The sequence below is a fragment of the Macrobrachium rosenbergii genome, chromosome 2 (genome assembly GCF_040412425.1).
Source record: "Macrobrachium rosenbergii isolate ZJJX-2024 chromosome 2, ASM4041242v1, whole genome shotgun sequence".
Classification (NCBI taxonomy): domain Eukaryota; kingdom Metazoa; phylum Arthropoda; class Malacostraca; order Decapoda; family Palaemonidae; genus Macrobrachium; species Macrobrachium rosenbergii.
In genome coordinates, this window is record NC_089742.1 from 89694418 (window position 1) to 89712764 (window position 18347).

General features: G+C 38.0%; 1 protein-coding gene across 1 annotated transcript in view; it reads right to left on the reverse strand.

Annotated features, from left to right (window-relative positions):
* Positions 1-18347, reverse strand: part of cno (adherens junction formation factor afadin) — a 696676-nt gene that overhangs the window by 610574 nt on the left and 67755 nt on the right.

Here is an 18347-nt window from a genome sequence, read left to right on the forward strand (position 1 = left end):
ATTGTGAATGTTTGTAAAATGTCTGATTTTCCCTGTGGTCAGTGCACTGATGAGAACGCCGGAAATTGAAATGTCATCGGGACGGTATATGGCTTCAATAAAATCTCGCGACATCTGTCAAGTCTTGTCAGTTACTGAATTGACTTACTTGAATAAGGTTTGTGGGGAGAGAGTGAAGGGAACCTCCGTTATTTACCGTTGGTGTGGGGTAGGGGAGGGGAGGGCGGGAGGCTTATGAAGATTCTATGGCATTTGCGGTATCCTTTAATGGCGCTGAATTCTCTTCAGTTATATATTCTTCAGTCATGTTTTGGGGCTCATTCTGATGATATCGGTGTTCTCGAAGTTGTAAAGTTTCTTGTTCTTACTTTTGTTCGAAACGACTCGGGTGTGAGATGATGCAGCCGTGTAATAATGCTCTAAGAGTCGCAGCATTGCAAACCTCAAGCTCAGTCGCAGATTGCAAACCTCCGCCAGTGTTTTTAGAATAGTTTTACCCAAATACTCTGTCGTTTACATTTTCTTTAACAGATACAGATTTGATCTGCGCATAACGTCCTTCTTAAAAGAGAATTGTCGAAATCCGTATAATTATGCATTCCACGTTTTGCCGCACCTTCTTCAAACACCCCTTCTTCCCTTAGGTGCTTTGCAGAGCTCGTGTCGCCTTCCTTGCTTCATCTTACGATTCTTCCAAGTACTTATACCAATCAGTCGTTTCCATTCCATTCATCTCTCTAACGTTCAACCTCTTCCTCTTCCACACATTTTGAAACCCTGTTGCTAGTCGCTGCTGCTTCTCTTCACCGTCACGCACTAATACTGTACCATTTGCAAACCACATCTACTTTACGCGCCCTTTATTTTTTCACGCACACTCATCTACATCTCTTGTCCATTCTTTGACTTCCCATCACTCCACTCCAACCATATTAATGCTGAGTAGCTGAAAGACGTAATGCACCCTTTTGTGTGATGCTCTTTTCTGCCCCAGTGCTTGATCCATTCATTCATTCCAAACTCGTTACTTATGTTTACATATTCCAAAACAAGCCGTACTTTCATAATAAATCTTACAATCGCTCTCAAGATATTAAATTGTATATCTTCAACACCTTTCAGATCCCATTTATCAGCTCTTTCTTAATACCTCTTCATATGCGTGTGTAGCACATGTAGTCCTTTGCATTTCCAGAACTGTTGAACTTCTCACCAAACTGTTCCGTGAAAAAAAGAAAGGAAGAAAAAAAAGAGATCCAGACAGTCTTTCTTGTGTAAACTCGTGTTGCCCGTCTGTATCAGTTTGTCTCATGTTCTCCTTAAATAAGTACAGTACTATACATCTCGGCAGGTCTACTGAGCCATGTATGGCCCTTTAATCAAATCAGCCACTAATGTCACCTTTCTCATGTTAAAAAAGTTAAGGGGCCTTTTCCTTGATTAACCGCTCAATTTCACAACACAATACCGCATCATCTAATTTGTAATCACGTGACTTCCGGTAGCTTTACATTCTTTAGCCGCTTAATTGTCCTCCTTACACCCTCATTCGTCATACCTTCAAGTGTCCTAAGTGTATCGTTCATCGTTCAGACATGATTGTCTCTTCTGCTCTCTGACTGTGCATTTGCATTTTACCTCTGCACCTCGATTTGGATGGCAGGTGTGTGTGTGCGTACGTGCGTGCGTGCGCGCGTGCGCATGCTAGAAATCTCAAAAGTGGATTATTAGAAACCGCTTGGAATCTTGAAAATGTCGTCAAAGGTAGAGCTTTGGAATTGGAAACAGTAGAATTTTGATGAAAGTTCCCAGTGCTGCATCGCCCGCTACGCAAGAAAATAGCAAAGGCATTTGCAAGGTGTATGCCTTCCAGGTTTGTGTCAGTATACTTGAGCTGAATTGTAGTGCACTTGGGCTAGGAAATATTCTTTTGTCCAATAGTTTATTTATTTACAGGATTTTTTTATGTAAAAATCTTCAACTTTGTGAAACCCCTGCAAGGAAAATTGTTTGCGAATATAACAAGTCAGCAACTGTAAAATGTTTCCTATTTTTTATGATAATATTACATGTGTACTGTACATACCCATACTGTAAAGGAAGACTAATATTAGAGTATCGAGACGGCGATCTAGACCGTAGGGGGAAGGAGCTTGGACCATGGTACTGTCCCTTCATTCTTCGTATTTTGACAGGGGCTAGTGGTGGTTTGGAGTTTATATCTGTCGGCTGCCGTTGTTAAACAGAAAAAATATACCTGGATGTACATCACATATTAGTTGTAAAACACCGTAGCTGGGCCGATTGCAAAACGGCGTTAATAAAGTGCTTGTATTGAATTACTGAAATACTGTTGCTGCACCGGTAATATGATCCAAAGAGTGGAACCGAAGTGTTGGCATGTTGTTCATTGCGATCAAATCTCATTGCTCTCCCAAGGCCCGAGAGACTGCCAGTGGAACTGTTGGCCAGTTGGATGGTTGATGTTAATGTTATGTTTGATGGAATGTTAATAATCAGACCGAGTCGAGGTTGAAAACGTGTGTGTGTGTGTGTGTGTGTGTGTGTGTGTGTGTGTGTGTGTGTGTGTGTGTGTGGAAGAGGGAGAGAGTGAGAATTCAATACGTCAAACTTGTTTTCCAGCCAGTACGGAACTGGATTTTGTAGTGACAAGGAGTGGCACGATCTGTTGAAACGTCCTTTCTTCTACACTTATTTTCGGATCTTAACGTCAGGTCCAATGCTGTCAGTGGTTGGATTTAAAAAAACGATGTTCTTGGATAATTCGGATTCACAGAACAGCCACAGATGGTGGAAGTTGTCTAAGTCATCTGCCTTTTGAGGTAGAGAAAACAGAACTGGATTTGTTGTTTGGGTGTAGTTGGTTCACTGTGTAGCCTACACGAATATAGCTGCTTTCGGGCATAGACATCGCCTCACATGAATTCTGTGCGCGGCATGAGAAAATACTGAGATGGTATAGAAAGCCAAATTTGAAAGTTTTTGGGAACTGAACGCAGTCATTATCAGACATATCATGTGTTAAAACCTAGGTGGTCTAAGCATTCGACTCTGCCTTTTTGCAGATAGATTGCGCGTGGAACATGATCTGTTTCTGGTGTTTCTCTTCTGTCTAGATGTACAAAAATGATAGTAACGGCAGTAGCAACATAATTACTTTCATTATTATGACGCAACTAAGCATCGCTTCCTATCAGTTGCCGTAAAACCAAGTCTTTTGTCCTCAGTGCAACGCGACGGGAAATAACCCTTACCGTAGCTGGATTTTTTAGTTATCATTAATGAGAGTATATTTTGTTTCCAAACTTGCAGATGAATCTGCATTTATGACTTCATTGCGCTGTTTCATTGTCATCAGTTCAATTATTATATCAGAGGCACTTTTGACAGACTTGATGGGTAACTGTTTAATGAAAAATAAATATTGATAGACTGAATCGTCTGTATGGTTCTTGAAATATCGAGTATCCTGTTTGTTGAATCCAGTCACTATTTTAAATGATGCAACTGTCTTTAAAAGTTTAGGGGCTTTGTAGTTTGGCAAATTGTAGGAGTTTGTGCAGAATCTTGGTAACGGTTCATTGACGCTGTTTGTGAAGGACAGTGTTGAAAGGGAAAAATGTTAGGTATAATCCCCTGTATATCCTAAAGGATGAAAGAAAATGAATTTTAGCAGGTTTGATTTTTTAAAAAGATTCTTTAATAATTTTAAACGATAACCTGGTTGTCAATTTTGAGTCCATAAGTAAATGCGCATCGGAAACAGGAGGAAGACTTTCCTGATGACAGAATAGGAATAATGGAGGTGACATCTTTTGAATGGCTTGACTTTATTTCTTTCATCGGGGGCCAAGAAGACTCTTGGCTGTGTCTGAGGAATTGTGCTAAGTGAGGCTTATTCGTTACCATGGTTACCACTCATAACAAACTTGGCTGTGTGTGGGCTGCTTTTTCCCATGCAATTGTTAATGAAGGATGATTTTGGGGATGCGTGTGGGCAATGTCTGGGGGTTTATTGACGACGTTCCTGTCCAGGGTGCCGCTTATTCTTTAGTGGGGCGTCTCGGTTGGCGGTCAAAGAGTCATTTCAACACCTGAGCAGATGTGTAGTTGCAGCTCACTCTGGAATGAAGTACGCGGGTTTTCAAACATTTCAAGACTCAAAGTTTTGCTTCACACAGCCAACCAATTACTTTGCTTTCAGTGTCCACGATTTCATCCTTAGTGTGTGTCCATGTTTAGTTTATGGCCTCGTAACTTAACCAATACAGGTCTATACAGTAGATGTGTGTGTGACATCGGGAGACATTTTAACGCTAGGGTTCTGTTTCTCTGGATCTCGGTTTTTCGCTCAGCCGTCTACCGACTTAGTCCTTTTTCTACAAATTATTTAACTTAAAATTACCATTTTGGTTGAGAGAGAGAGAGAGAGAGAGAGAGAGAGAGAGAGAGAGAGAGAGAGAGAGAGAGAGAGAGAGAGTATTCGACAAAACCAACCCTTATATAACCAGATTAGGCAAGTCGTTGACTCGACTTTCCATCATACATTAATTATTGTATTTTTTTAATCTTGTTTTTTTCGCTGTTGAATACGAAGAAATGAACGACACAGATTGTAGGTACACATATTATCGAAGTCCATGTTAGTCTCACACCACTTGTCAAGTTAACCTTTGTTATTAACGACAGCATCAGAATGCTGCTGCGCCGATGAAAAGTACCCTCGGAAGCTTAATGAATTCGTCCCCGGCATTGTATGCCATGCGAATGACATGAGAAGTCCTATATCTGCTGTTAGCCGGGTGATAGACATTGACCTTCTTTTAGTCTTCTTGGGAGACTAGGCTTACCTCGAGTTCTTTTGTTTTTTTCCCCTGTGCGCCGAACCGGAAGTTGGCTCAGTTACACCTTTTGTTATTTAGTGGTTCTCTATTTTCAGGACAACTTTACTGTTCTTAAAACGTATGGTGCACCGTGAGTGGTGGCATATCCAAATCTTGCTTGAAGTAGATGTCTCGTCTGTGAATTTTTTTTATTGCATACTTGAAACTAAAAACCCAGTTGCGTAACATTTTATCTTTTGCTTCAGACTGATGACAGCAGCATTCAAGCCGTATAAGTATATAATATTTTGTATAATATGGAAGCGACTTTGCCTAATAATAATAATAATAATAATAATAATAATAATAATAATAATAATTAATAATTATTATTAATAATAATAATTATTATTATTATTTATTTATTTTATATTTATTTATTTATTTTATATTTATTTATTTATTTTATATTTATTTTTTTGGTCTATCACAGTCATCCTATTCGACTGGGTGGTTTTTATAGTGTGGGGTTCCGGGTCGCATACTGCCTCCTTAGGAGTCCATCACTTTTCTCACTATGTGCGTTGTTTCTAGTAGCACAACTCTTCTGCATGAGTCCTGGAGCTAATTGGGCATCTAGTTTTTTCAGATTCCTTTTCAGGGATCATGGGATCGTGTCTAGTATTCTTATGATTATGGGTGCAATTTCCACTGGCATGTCCCATATCCTTCTTATTTCGATTTTCAGGTCTTGACACTTATCAGTTTTTTCTCTTTCTTTCTCATCTGCTCTGGTGTCCCATGGTATTGCGACATCAGTGAGTGATACTTTCTTCTTGATTTTGTCAATCAACGTCACGTCTGGTCTATTGGCGCGTATCACCCTATCTGTTCTGATACCATAGTCCCAAAGGATCTTTGCTTGATCGTTTTCTATCATTCCCTCAGGTTGGTGTTCGTACAACTTATCACTGCAAGTTAGCTAGTGTTTCTGGCACAGGCTCCAGTGGAAGGCTTTTGCTACTGAATCATGCCTCTTTTTGTGCTGGTTCTGTGCAGGCGCTGGACATTCGCTTGCTATGTGGTTTATGGTCTCGTCTTTCATATTGCACTTCCTGCATATGGGTAAGATGTTATTTCCATCTATTGTTTTTTGAACATATCTGGTTCTTAGGGCCTGATCTTGTCCCGCTGTTAGCATTCCTTCTGTTTCCTTCTTGAGTTCTCCCCTCTGTAGCCATTGCCTTGTTTCATTGCTGGCCAGTTCTTTAGTCTGTCTCATGTGGGCCTACTGTCCTTGTACACTGGTTTATTGTGCCATTCCTCTGTTCCGTTTTTCATTCTCCTGTTTCTGTATATTTCTGGGTCTTCGTCTACTTTTATCAGTCCTTCCCATGCAGTCCTTAGCCACTCGCCTTCACTGGTTTTCAGATATTGCCCCAGTGCTCTGCTCTGGATGTTGACGCAGTCCTCTTCACTTTGTAGCCCTCTCCCTCCTTCCTTTCGTGTTATGAATAGTCTGTCTGTATATGCTCTTCGGTGTAGTGCTTTGTGTATTGTCATGTGTTTCCTAGTTTTCTGGTGTATGCTGCGGAGTTCAGCCTTCGTCCACTCCACTGCTCCTGCGCTGTACCTGATTACTGGTACTGCCCATGTGTTTATCGCTTTCGTTATGTTTCCGGCGTTGAGTTTTGACTTGAGTATCACCTTTATTATTATTATTATTATTATTATTATTATTATTATTATTATTGCTGCTGCTGCTTGATAAATGTTTTCTGTTGAAGAGGGACATATGTTTGAAAAAGCTTGAGAGGTTTTTAGAATGTTTAACAATACACCTTCAATACTTACGTTTTTTAGATAATTTAATTTTTTTTGTAGTACCGAGTGACAATAAAGGTAGAAATTGTTTGGGTAATAACGTAGCTGATGATAATTTATACATGTTAAGTAAGTCACGGAGGTAAGTGAAAACGAAAAAGTACGATTTCTTCTTGAAATTATTCTTGAAAATAATATTTCCTCTTTTGATTATGGTGATTTTAAGTACCGTTTTTAAAATGAGTAGAACTAACACATTCTTCGTCCCAGCTCCAGGTTCAAATGCTTAATCATCCCCAAATTGTTGAAGGTTGTCTCCATGTAAAACAAGCAGTAACTGTCACAATGCCTATTTAAGAAAATAGTATCGAAAACGGCTGATGTGCGTATCATATTATGGTTTTCCCAGTTTCACGGATTCACATACAAAACAGCGGTAGGAAAGTAGTACTAAAATTGAAATTACAGCCGGAAAATCCACGACCTTGCCAAGTGTACCGGTCATGCATCTCGTCAGTGTCCTTGTGAGGAAGTTGCTTGTGATGACCAGTTTGAAAGTACGGTAGCTGGGTGCAGCCATAAGAAAAAGAAGAATTATAACAGAGGATGCCCTGAAGGAAAATAGACCTCATTCACGGGGGCGTTCGTACTTCAGCTGGTTGGGCTAATCAAGGATGAATCCCTTTTACGTAACTTATACCATGTTAAAAATTAGGTATTTACAAAATTTTTACTGTGTTTTTGGCGTATGTCCTCATTTCTAACCTTATATTATTTCATGTAAACATTTCATGTCAATCGCTGTTACTAACTGACGGCTCCATCTTCCTGCTCACTCGCATTCTGGAACCTGTGTGCATAGAAACACTTTTGAACTGTTTTAGCGGTCGGTCTCTGCAGCCTCCCTTCTGTATCACCAGCTAACATTGTATCTACAAACACCAGTCACTCCTAACTCTATACATATCGCTTTTATCTTGACAATTTCTGATTTTTTCCCATTTACTAATCTGCTTATCTGTGCAAGTGGTCCCACACCTCTTTCCCCTGTCCATGCCAACTAGCTTTCACTAAGTTACGTTTTACTTATTTCTTTTGAAATTAATAAATCGGGTTTATAAAACCTATAACTGATATATTTTTTATTGTTTTTTTTAATAAAACTAAACTCTGGTGTTTCTTTTCAGTATACGTAATTGAATAAATTATAATTTTTTTCCCCTGCCCAATTGATTGTATGATTGTAATCACGTACTTGTACGAAAAGATCATCATAAAAAGGTAAAAGATGTGCACAGGGGAATAGTGGCCTTTTGTACATTTATTGGAAACAGTAATGCAATCAGTCAGGTAGGGGCAAGAATAGTTTATTCTAATAATGTACTGGAAAGAAGCTTTGCAGAGTCTAGTTTTATAAAAGAAAGCTTCTGTAAGAATATGAATATCATTCAAGGCAATCTTATCCATGAACTTCAAAGAAAAATGTAAAATGTATAGGTTTTAAGAAAGGTTGTTGGCATGGACGGGGAAAAAAGTAGTGTAGTACTTGACCTCAGATACAATGAGTTGAAGGCTTCACCTTCACCGTCTTGCACCTGTCAGGTGTGAATATTTGGTTTCTAACGCTCTGTCCATTTGTTTGTACTCTCTCTCTGCCGCAAGTCATCGGTCCTCTGAAAAGGCATTGCATAGAACGACGAAACCAGTCCGGATTTACACTAGTTTCATTTTCCTGTGGTACCTATGCATATATGTATGTATGTATGTATATATATATATATATATATATATATATATATATATATATATATATATATATATATATATATATATATATATATATATATATATATATATATATATATATATATATATATATATATATATATATATATATATGCATGAATGTCTTTACTGTGATCCAGCAGTACATATGAAGATAAAAAGGCCCATAAAAACTATGTACATGTTGCTGCAGCCATAAATTTCGGATCATACTTCTGTATCCTTGTCCACTGGTGAAATATATATATATATATATATATATATATATATATATATATATATATATATATATATATATATATAATATATATATATATATATATATATATATATATATATATATATATATATATAGTATATATATTTACATATATATATACACATATGTATATTATAATATATATAAATATATATAGGCTACATATTTATATTTATATATTTATAATTTTATATATATATATATATATATATATATATATATATATATATATATATATATATATATATATATATATATATATATATATATATATATATATATATATATATATATATATATATGTTTGTATGTGTTTTATATTATATATAATAACACTGTATATACATAATATTTTTACTGTTAATATAATAACAGTTTGTTGTAATCTTGTGTGTTTTATTCTTGAATAACACTTTTTATAATTTTTACTGTTAATGTAACAATGCTTTATTTTCTTGGAATTTTTTTATTGTAATGCTTTATTTTTCACAAGAAAGCATAGGTTCCACGGCAGCACATTAGTTTATTATTACTAAATGTCTTTGTTTTTTTTTGTCAAATATTCGATGTATTTAATGGCGACCAAGAGGATATACTGTGGACTGATTAACGGTTGAGTGGCAAAAGCAGGAAGTAAGTGTGTGGTGGCAGTGGCTGAACTAAGGGTGAGAAAAAGGAGTGCTGTGGTTTGCCCACGATCGCTTACTTACCTCCAGATGCGTTGGTGCACCTGACAGACACCCGCTCGCTCTGCCTTTGCTCAGACCTTCGCCTCTAAAGCGCTCAAAATCGCTTTTGGTTTAGGATGGGGTCTCTTTTGATATTATTATTATTATTATTATTATTATTATTATTATTATTATTATTATTATTATTATTATTGAGGCAACGTACATGTGCCTCGTCATTTTCTCGATGAATAAAATTTTTAGTGTTGATCCGTTAATAATCAGTGAACATTTTATGCGTCTGAGAAGTTACACAACATTGCTATGTAATTTACTAACAGTAAATTCGTGAAGCAGTCTTACTAAGGTGAGTGGGCCTAATGATGGGAAGTGTGCTTTTCGAAAACGAAGGATTGCCAGTAGCAGGTTGTTTCTGTGTAACATTCAAATCACGCAAAATACCGGTATTGCCATGATATCAACGAACTCGGTAAAAAGGGTTTCACCTTATCCATTGTTGTTATCAGTTTCGCTCTGGCCTTCATTTGGGGTTTTTGATGGAACTTTTCTTGTAGGCATCTTGCCAAGGGTGGCAGTTGTTTTCTCGAGTGCTGTGGACTTCATCTTGAAGCTCATGTCAGTTGAAAGTGGAAATGCTGGACCCTTCTTCCTCTGCAGTAGATCTCCGAAACTTTTGTGGTAGTCAGAAAGACTGGTTTTTGGAATTCAGGGGTCGTGACTATTTTTTCCACATATTTTGCCCAAATGTACTTTTGCTCGACATTTTAAACGCTAAAGTAAAGGCCAACATTTTATTTTTCACCACTTTTGATGAAACTTGATCGGTAACCTTGGGGCTGTTGATTATTAAAAAAGAATGACCTTGATCTCTGGATCTCCGAAACTTTGGTGATAATGTGATGGAAGTCTTCTGGTTTCAGCTTTCGGGAATAGCCTAGGCTGTGTGTCAAACAAAATCCTTTGAAGCATATCTAGCCTATCTTTGAAAGCCAAGGTCTCCGTAAATGATGTTCATATTTTTTGAGAGGTTCATAATTTATATATTATTTGCACGTAGTTACATTTAAGCAGGGTGAAAAATTTCCTCAAATATTTTGACCAGATATTTTCGACCGTGAATTGGTTTTCAGGTTCAAAGATTAATATTTAATTTTTCTCTCATTGTGATGAAACTTTATTGACAGGCATATTGGGATTGGTGATTACTGTTCCAATGTTTACCTTGACCTATTTTTGTAGGTTGGAAGTCAATTTAAAGGACAAAATGTTAATTTTCAACCATTTATTTTTCTTTGATTTAGGTGACATTAGCAGTAGTGATGTTGAATATTTTCTAGGTCATGCTTAGGGTCAAAGATCTGATTTTTTCGGACTTGTATGAAACTTGGCTCGTCGATGTTGCTGGGGTTGGTGACCGTTTTGCCATAAGTATGTTTGCCTTGACCAGTTTTCAAGATTAATGGTCTTTTTGAAGACAAACGTTCAGAGTTTCATTTGACTGTGAAGAACTTCCTAGATAATTCTGACAGCGGTAATTAGTCATTTTGCCCCAATGTTTTCTGCCCCGGCCATTTGTTGACGGTCACCGGTCAACTCTGAACCTCACTTCAGCTTTTTCTCTCTAGTCACAGAAACTGTGGCAGAGGTGTCCGGTCTTGGGATTATTCATCTTTATTTATATATATATGGTGATAAATAAGTTTCGAGGGTGAAAAATAAGCTTTGTAAAACAATAGGGTGGGGTGGGGGGGGTGGGGGGGGGTTATGGCAACCTCTGCAATTTGCTTCCAAACCTGTTATCGTCATGTCCCATAAAAGCCTGCTGATCTACTCACAGTCACCTCTGGTACGTTTTATTATTTTCGACGAACCGGATATTACTTAATTATATTTGATGAAATCGAAAAGTTGTTTTTGATAAGTCGTATGCTGCAGTTATTACATTTATAAAATGTCGATGTTGATTTGTAGTATCAGTTCGGTAGAGCATATAAAGTGCATTTTGTTCAACTTTTCCATACAGTACATTTCCTGAAAAGTGCGATAGGTTGAGTTAATGCTTTTTTTAAAATTTTGACGACTATATAATTGGATCTTTTCACTGTTATTATTATTATTATTATTATTATTATTATTATTATTATTATTATTATTATTATTTGAAATAGTAATAGTTGTAGTAGAAATATTTGAGAAGCCACACATATTAATATATTGCTGAAGTGCTTATAGACTCACTACATTTAAGGTGTATTGCCATTTTGGCTGTTCTGTAAAGGAAACGCAATTAACCTGGTTGAAAATACAGTACCGTAGGCTTTGGAGAGAGAGATTATTTATGAAATTCTGTTAAACTGTTCATTCTTTTTATGTTCCTGTGTAGTATAATGTTGGCCGTGGATGATCTGAATCAGTGCACAGTACTTATTATTGAGTTATGTAGAACTGTATTCATCATTTCGTCTGCTTATTATGATTGTTGTTGTTTTCTGGAGTTTAACTTAAATAATTCGATGCAGAGCATCGGAATAGGCAACGCCCTGAAGTGCTGGGTCCAGAGCACCGCACTTCATTAATTTTGCTTTGCTGCTTCACCTCTCGTCGAGTTCTTGTATAGGCTACATGTGTCAAGAGCTTCCTAGGTGTTAGAAAGGATACAATCATGAGCCTCAAGTTGTGGCAATTCCGAATAGTGGTCTGTCATGTTTTTGTATTTTGGACTTATACTTTTGGGGAAGTTTACCAAACATATAGGTGCCTGTTTACATGTCGTACAGATGTAGTTAATTATTTGTAATCTGTACACTGATACCTAACCTATATGATTCTTGGGGGATAATTATTTTCCCCGAATTTTTTGGCCCTTGACCTGTTTCACAAGGTACAGGTCAGTTGAGATGTCAAGATATAAGAATTTTGTCTTTAGATCTCAGAACTGGTGGTGAGAGGTTTTTTGATATTAAGAATTTATCATTGTCAAAAGTAGTGTTGTAGGCGCCTTTGATCGCATATATTTGATTTCAAGTGAACGATTCTAGGGTCGTTTCATTTTTGTCAGATTTTTAACTTAGTAAGGGTTACCGTTTGGGGTTGGTGATTATTTTTCCTCAATATGCTTATAGTTCAGTTTCAAAGTTAAACATAACTTGTTTTCTGGTGGTTTCCTGTAACTTAGTGTGGAGGCAGTGTTCGGTTGGTAATTATTAGTCCTCCAATCATTTTTACTTTGGCCTTTTTTAAGAGGTCGCGGGCCGCCCGTGTGAAAGATAAAATGTTTGCGTTTTTCTCTAAATCTCAGAGCCCTTGAGGGTAAAACAATGCCCTGCGACCTCCTCTCCCCGCCTTACCTTCCTCGCTCGGTCAGGGACTCAATGCCATCACAGCCGCTTTCGTCTTCTGTAATGAGCACAGCACAAATGGTACATACTAAGTCTTCAAAAGTGCGACTTGTTTGCAGTGCACTCGAAATCATGTTTCTTTGTATGACACTGCTTTACGTACGCTGATGCAACAATAACCATCAAAACAGTATTGTCGGTCATTTATGAGACTGAAACTCACCGTCATCATCGTTGTTCACCAAATGGATCTTACTATAACAACCGGCAATGACTCCAACGACAGAAATGAGTGCCTCATCCGTTGATCAAAATGCTCAGTTAATGGACTACTGAATGAAGCTGCATGAGTAAATATACTAACCATCTCAAGACGAAATTTGCATGACGCACAGCACACCCTCGTTGCTCCCAACACGCGACGTGGACGCTGCTTTGAGACAGACCCCTGGCAAGATACCTAAGCAGAGGAAGCAGGGCCAGGACGTGAGAGCCGGACCCTCCTCCCTCGCCGGCCATCATAGCAAGAACACATAACACCGTCCTCTGCTCTCCAGGTGTTGGTCGAAACATTTCATGACAAGGCTTAGGCAAAGACTTCGGGGCAGCACTGGCATCTTTCCACAATCCATGTAGGCTTTGCATCTAATAACAGTGCATTGACAGTCCCTCACGAAGTCCATCTCTTTGTAAAGAAGAAAAATGATTTCACGTACATGGGACTCGATGGATTACATAACGTAAGAAAGACTCATGACCAGTCCCATTTCTCCCCTTCAGAGGAGGTGCGTCAATAGAATACAGCCGTCTTTTGTTCAGTAAGTGTCTACGGTTGAGGCTGCTGGCTGCACGCCCATTTCCTAACAACAGCATACCATGGTACAAGTTCCAGCTAAGTAGATGGAGGAGGGTTGGCCAGAAGCTATCCAGACATAGTAAAGGAGAGCCGAGCGATGTGCCACTCAAAATCGAAGCACGATGGGCTGACAGCCCCAACCCAAAATACCCCAGTCATACTGAATTCAGTGAACTTTACGAAAATTTAGTACCAGCTCAAACAGGATGGCAATGAAATTTCAGATGAGGAAGGAGGTCAGGAAATCAAAATCTACTTTCTGACAATTTCACAGCATCAGACCTTCAGTATGGAAAGGGGAATGTAAATTTGTTTTCTAAACCCGGATAATCCACGGCTATCATGATAAAAATACGACGCGAAAGAAGTACTGTACAATGCTCAGAGGAGAAATAAAATTCGATATTCTTCTATTGGACACTGTGGAATTACCTGCTGCTGAGCAAAAAAATTAAAAAAATTGTTAAAAAGGCTTGCAGGGTGAGAAGCAAAATGAAGGAGTGAAAGGAGACTTCGACTATTCCAAGCAAGATCACTGATATGTACCATAAAAAAGGAGCGCCAAAAAGGACTCCGAGTTAAGAAAAGACAACGAAATGTCATTCGACTTATGAATGCAGATCAAAATACTTAGCGTACCGTACGGCGGAATATTTACACCAACGAACACCTACCCAAAGTGTGAAAGCTGTGGGTCATTCATATTCCGCGAGGGGCGGGTGCGGTGCACGCTGCGTCACCGATTCAGCCTTGGCTCTGCTGGTGTCAGTCACCACAGCCACGCCACGCTTCACCTCACCACTGCACTGAGGGCGGGCGGCCACCGCTCCCTCCCTACTTCCCCGATTCCGACGACAAGGGCATCGGTGCCTCAACAGACCTCAGCAGTTACCCAACTATCTGATTATTAGTCGGCTGCCGTGGATCACAGTATATATGTATATATGACGTTATCACATCACCATGATTCATATATATATATATATATATATATATATATATAATATATTTTATATATATATATATTTTTATATATAGTTCATCGTCTCGTGGCATAGGTGGAGTTGATATCGACTCTACATCAGATACCTGTGATTCGACGGAGACAGGTGGGAGCCATTAACTTATACTTCACTTGTTGACCCTTTAATAGGCGTCACTGAGTCCTGAGTTCTTGTCTTTCGTTGGTCGGAAATAATAAATCCCCTTTTTATATGAAAATATATTATTTTTGTTACCGAACAATGCTTAAATATATATATATATATATATATTTTTATATGATAATAATATATATATCATACATATATATATATGGGCATATATATACATAACGAAAGATAAGAACCCAGGACTATATATGATACTTTACATATATATACATATATGTATACCAGCATGGTATAATATATATTGATATCGACTATACATACAAATACCGGAGTTCGACGGAGATCTGTAGATACTTAATAAAATGTGCATCTTTTTCAGTGTGAGCCAGTATCAACCATTATACACGACAATGCATGAGGAATTCACTTTTTGCTGCCGAGAAAAGCTGGGTAATAAAAATGGAATATAAAAACGGAACTTCTCTACATCAGACAAGCAGTTTAGTCTTAAAGTACCTTCCAGCAAAATCCTATCATGAAAATGTTGAAAGATATAATATTACACAACACACCTAGGTCTTTCAAGTGAAACTGTGTTAATATTTCTAATATATATATAATATATATATATATTATTATATTATATATAGCGAATATATATATTAATATATATATTTATTTATAATATATATATATATATATATTTATATATATATATATATATATATATATATATATATATATATATATATATATATATATATATATATTTATTAGACATTTATATTGGAGAGCAAATCATCATGGAATCATACAAATACTTAAAGAGAGGTAAGCTAATCAAATTTACTTCAAGATAAAGATTGAGTACATTAATGCTGGTTAACTCTGACCTTTTTACAACAACCAGCAGCTCTCTCTCTCTCTCTCTCTCTCTCTCTCTCTCTCTCTCTCTCTCTCTGCAGGTCTCTCTATAACTATACGGCACAAAAGTCATTTCGCTTGATCCTTACGTGGAGACCTGATGCATTCACAAGGCGCAATAACCGTGTTAAAGAAACAAAAAGACGAAGTAAAAACAGAAACAAGTAAAAAATGCGCCGAAACTTTCAGCCACGGCCCGGTGGTGGCCTGTGTTGTTGGCACCTATAGCGGTCCCAGACGCATGATCATGGCTAAATTTTTCCTTAAATAAAATAAAAACTGCTGAGGCTAGAGGGCTGCAAATTGGTATGTTGGTCATCCACCCACCAATCATCAAACGTACCAATTTGCAGCCCTCTAGCCTCAGTAGTTTTTAAGATCTGAGGGAGGACAGAAAAAGCGCGGACGGACAAAGCCGGCACAATAGTTTTCTTTTACAGGAAACTAAAAAGGCAGAGTCAAAAAGAAATCCTGGTATACGGGACACTATGATGATGTTCCTGCAGAATCTGTAAAATTCTCTTTTATGATGCAATATTGGCTCCATGAACAGTTTCAAATCTGTTTCTGTCAGTATAGGTTTACCCTACGTCATGCTCACACAAAACACCCAACAGCTTTAGGAGGGCTGAACCACAAATTCCTCAAAATACACGCTAACACTGGCCACGTCCTGCAAATCCTTGTGCTTACTATGTCAAGGACAGGCACTACAAAAGGCTACAAATAATGCCCTGCTGAATAAAAACGACAACGTATCATACGACACGTTTTGCACACAAGTATCTCTACACACTGCACTAAGGCGACATTAAAAGGAAACAGGCAGTTCTCTAGCTCATCAGCGCACTGTAATATATTCTCTCTCTCTCTCTCTCTCTCTCTCTCTCTCTCTCTCTCCACTGTATACAAGACAATATTGACCTTAGCAATGCGCTAAAAACAATGCAGTATTACTTATTTTTTAATTAACTAATGTTGCGTTACAGATACTGTTTAATAATATCTGTCATGAATGAAAACCTTGATCCCGCACATCGGACTGAGCTAAATCACTTAAATGAGGCTGAGCGCACATACGTGAATACACGCGCAAAACACATTACATGCAACCAATGCACGTGTGGGCCAAACATGAAATTCTCTGCCTTCTTCAGTATTCCCAGAATCAATCAATTCGGGTTCAGTAAGTTATCTAGCAATATCACCAACTACAATAATATATATTGCCTGTGTTTTCCATTATGGGGAATGGTCGTCAGAATTCTTAGACCTCTTCTTCTCTGGAAAGCCTTGCTGGTAACGTATATCTGTATCGGACTCTCGGAGTGTTGCTCATGTTTTCTGTTAATAGAAGTTGTCGTGAATGTGAATCCTTTTATCTCTGGTTATTTGTTGGATTAAGGTAAGGGGATATTCCGTTTTAGTTTCTGTAAAAGAAAACTATTGAGATGGCTTTGTCCGTCCGCACGTTTTCCCTCCGCCCTCAGATCTTAAAAACTACTAAGGCTAGAGGGCTGCAAATTGGTATGTTGATCATCCACCTTCTAATCATTAAACATACCAAAATGCAGCCCTCTAACCTCAGTAGTTTTTATTTCGTTTAAGGATAAAGTTAACTATGATCGTGAGTCTGCGACCGTTATAGGTGGCAACAACACAGGTCACCACCGGGCCGTATCTGAGAGTTTCATACAGGATTATACGCTGCACAGAAAACTCGATTGCGCTGAAGAAACGTTGGCGCAATTTTTTTTTTTTTTTTTTTTTGTTAGCAGTTTGCTCAATGCCTTTTGTTATTTCTTTTGACCAATGCGATTGAATGACTCTCACGGTTATAGAATCACTTTGACTTTCATAAATGAAGTGAGATGTGGAAAAAAGTTTTATGATATCCACTTATAATCATGCAGCCCATTGCATCGCTTGTCAGATATCCTGCCCCCCTACTTCTTAGACTAAAATAGGGAATCGATTTTGGGTTTGTGCCTCCATAATAGAGATTCTTTGTACGTTTCTCTCTAACAACTTTCTTCGTCCCCTTTTATTGTTAGCACACTCCACCTTTACGTGAAGGGCAATATGTGCCGAGGTTAACTTCACTACTGTGAGGGAGAGGATATGAAAAGATGGGTAGGGAAAATAATGTGTAGTTTGCGTGTCTTGTATGGGTGGGTGGAGGTGTTCAAGGAGCCTGTCCCATTCCGCACATTTTTCCATCTTTTCTTTCCTCGTGGTTCGGCTGGGATGCCCCCCTCTTTCTTTTCATGTCCCCCGCAAACAGTTCGAATGCATTTTCTTATTATTATTGTTTTTTTTTTTCAGAAAACAGTATTTTCAAATGCTATCGTTGTAACATGCGTCTACTTTGATTCAGAAAGTGGTATCTGGGTTTATTTTATTTTCAGGTACGGGATATGCGTGTTACTGTCGAAGCGTGAGAGTACAGAGCATTCGATTACGCTTAAAGCCGGAATAAAATGGTCTCTGCCAAACGTGACAAGATAACGTTTGGTATCATAGCTGAAGGTTCCGCTTTTCTCTTTTGAGCTTCGTAAGGAGATCCTCAGTTCTTTTCGACTGGACCGATACATCAAGTAAGCTTAGCGATGCTGCTTCGTCTATTGTAATGGCGATTAGGTTACGGACTGGCGTTGGTATGATAGACATTGTATTTGTGCAACTTCCGAGTTGATGTCTTTTGAGCAGTTGGAAT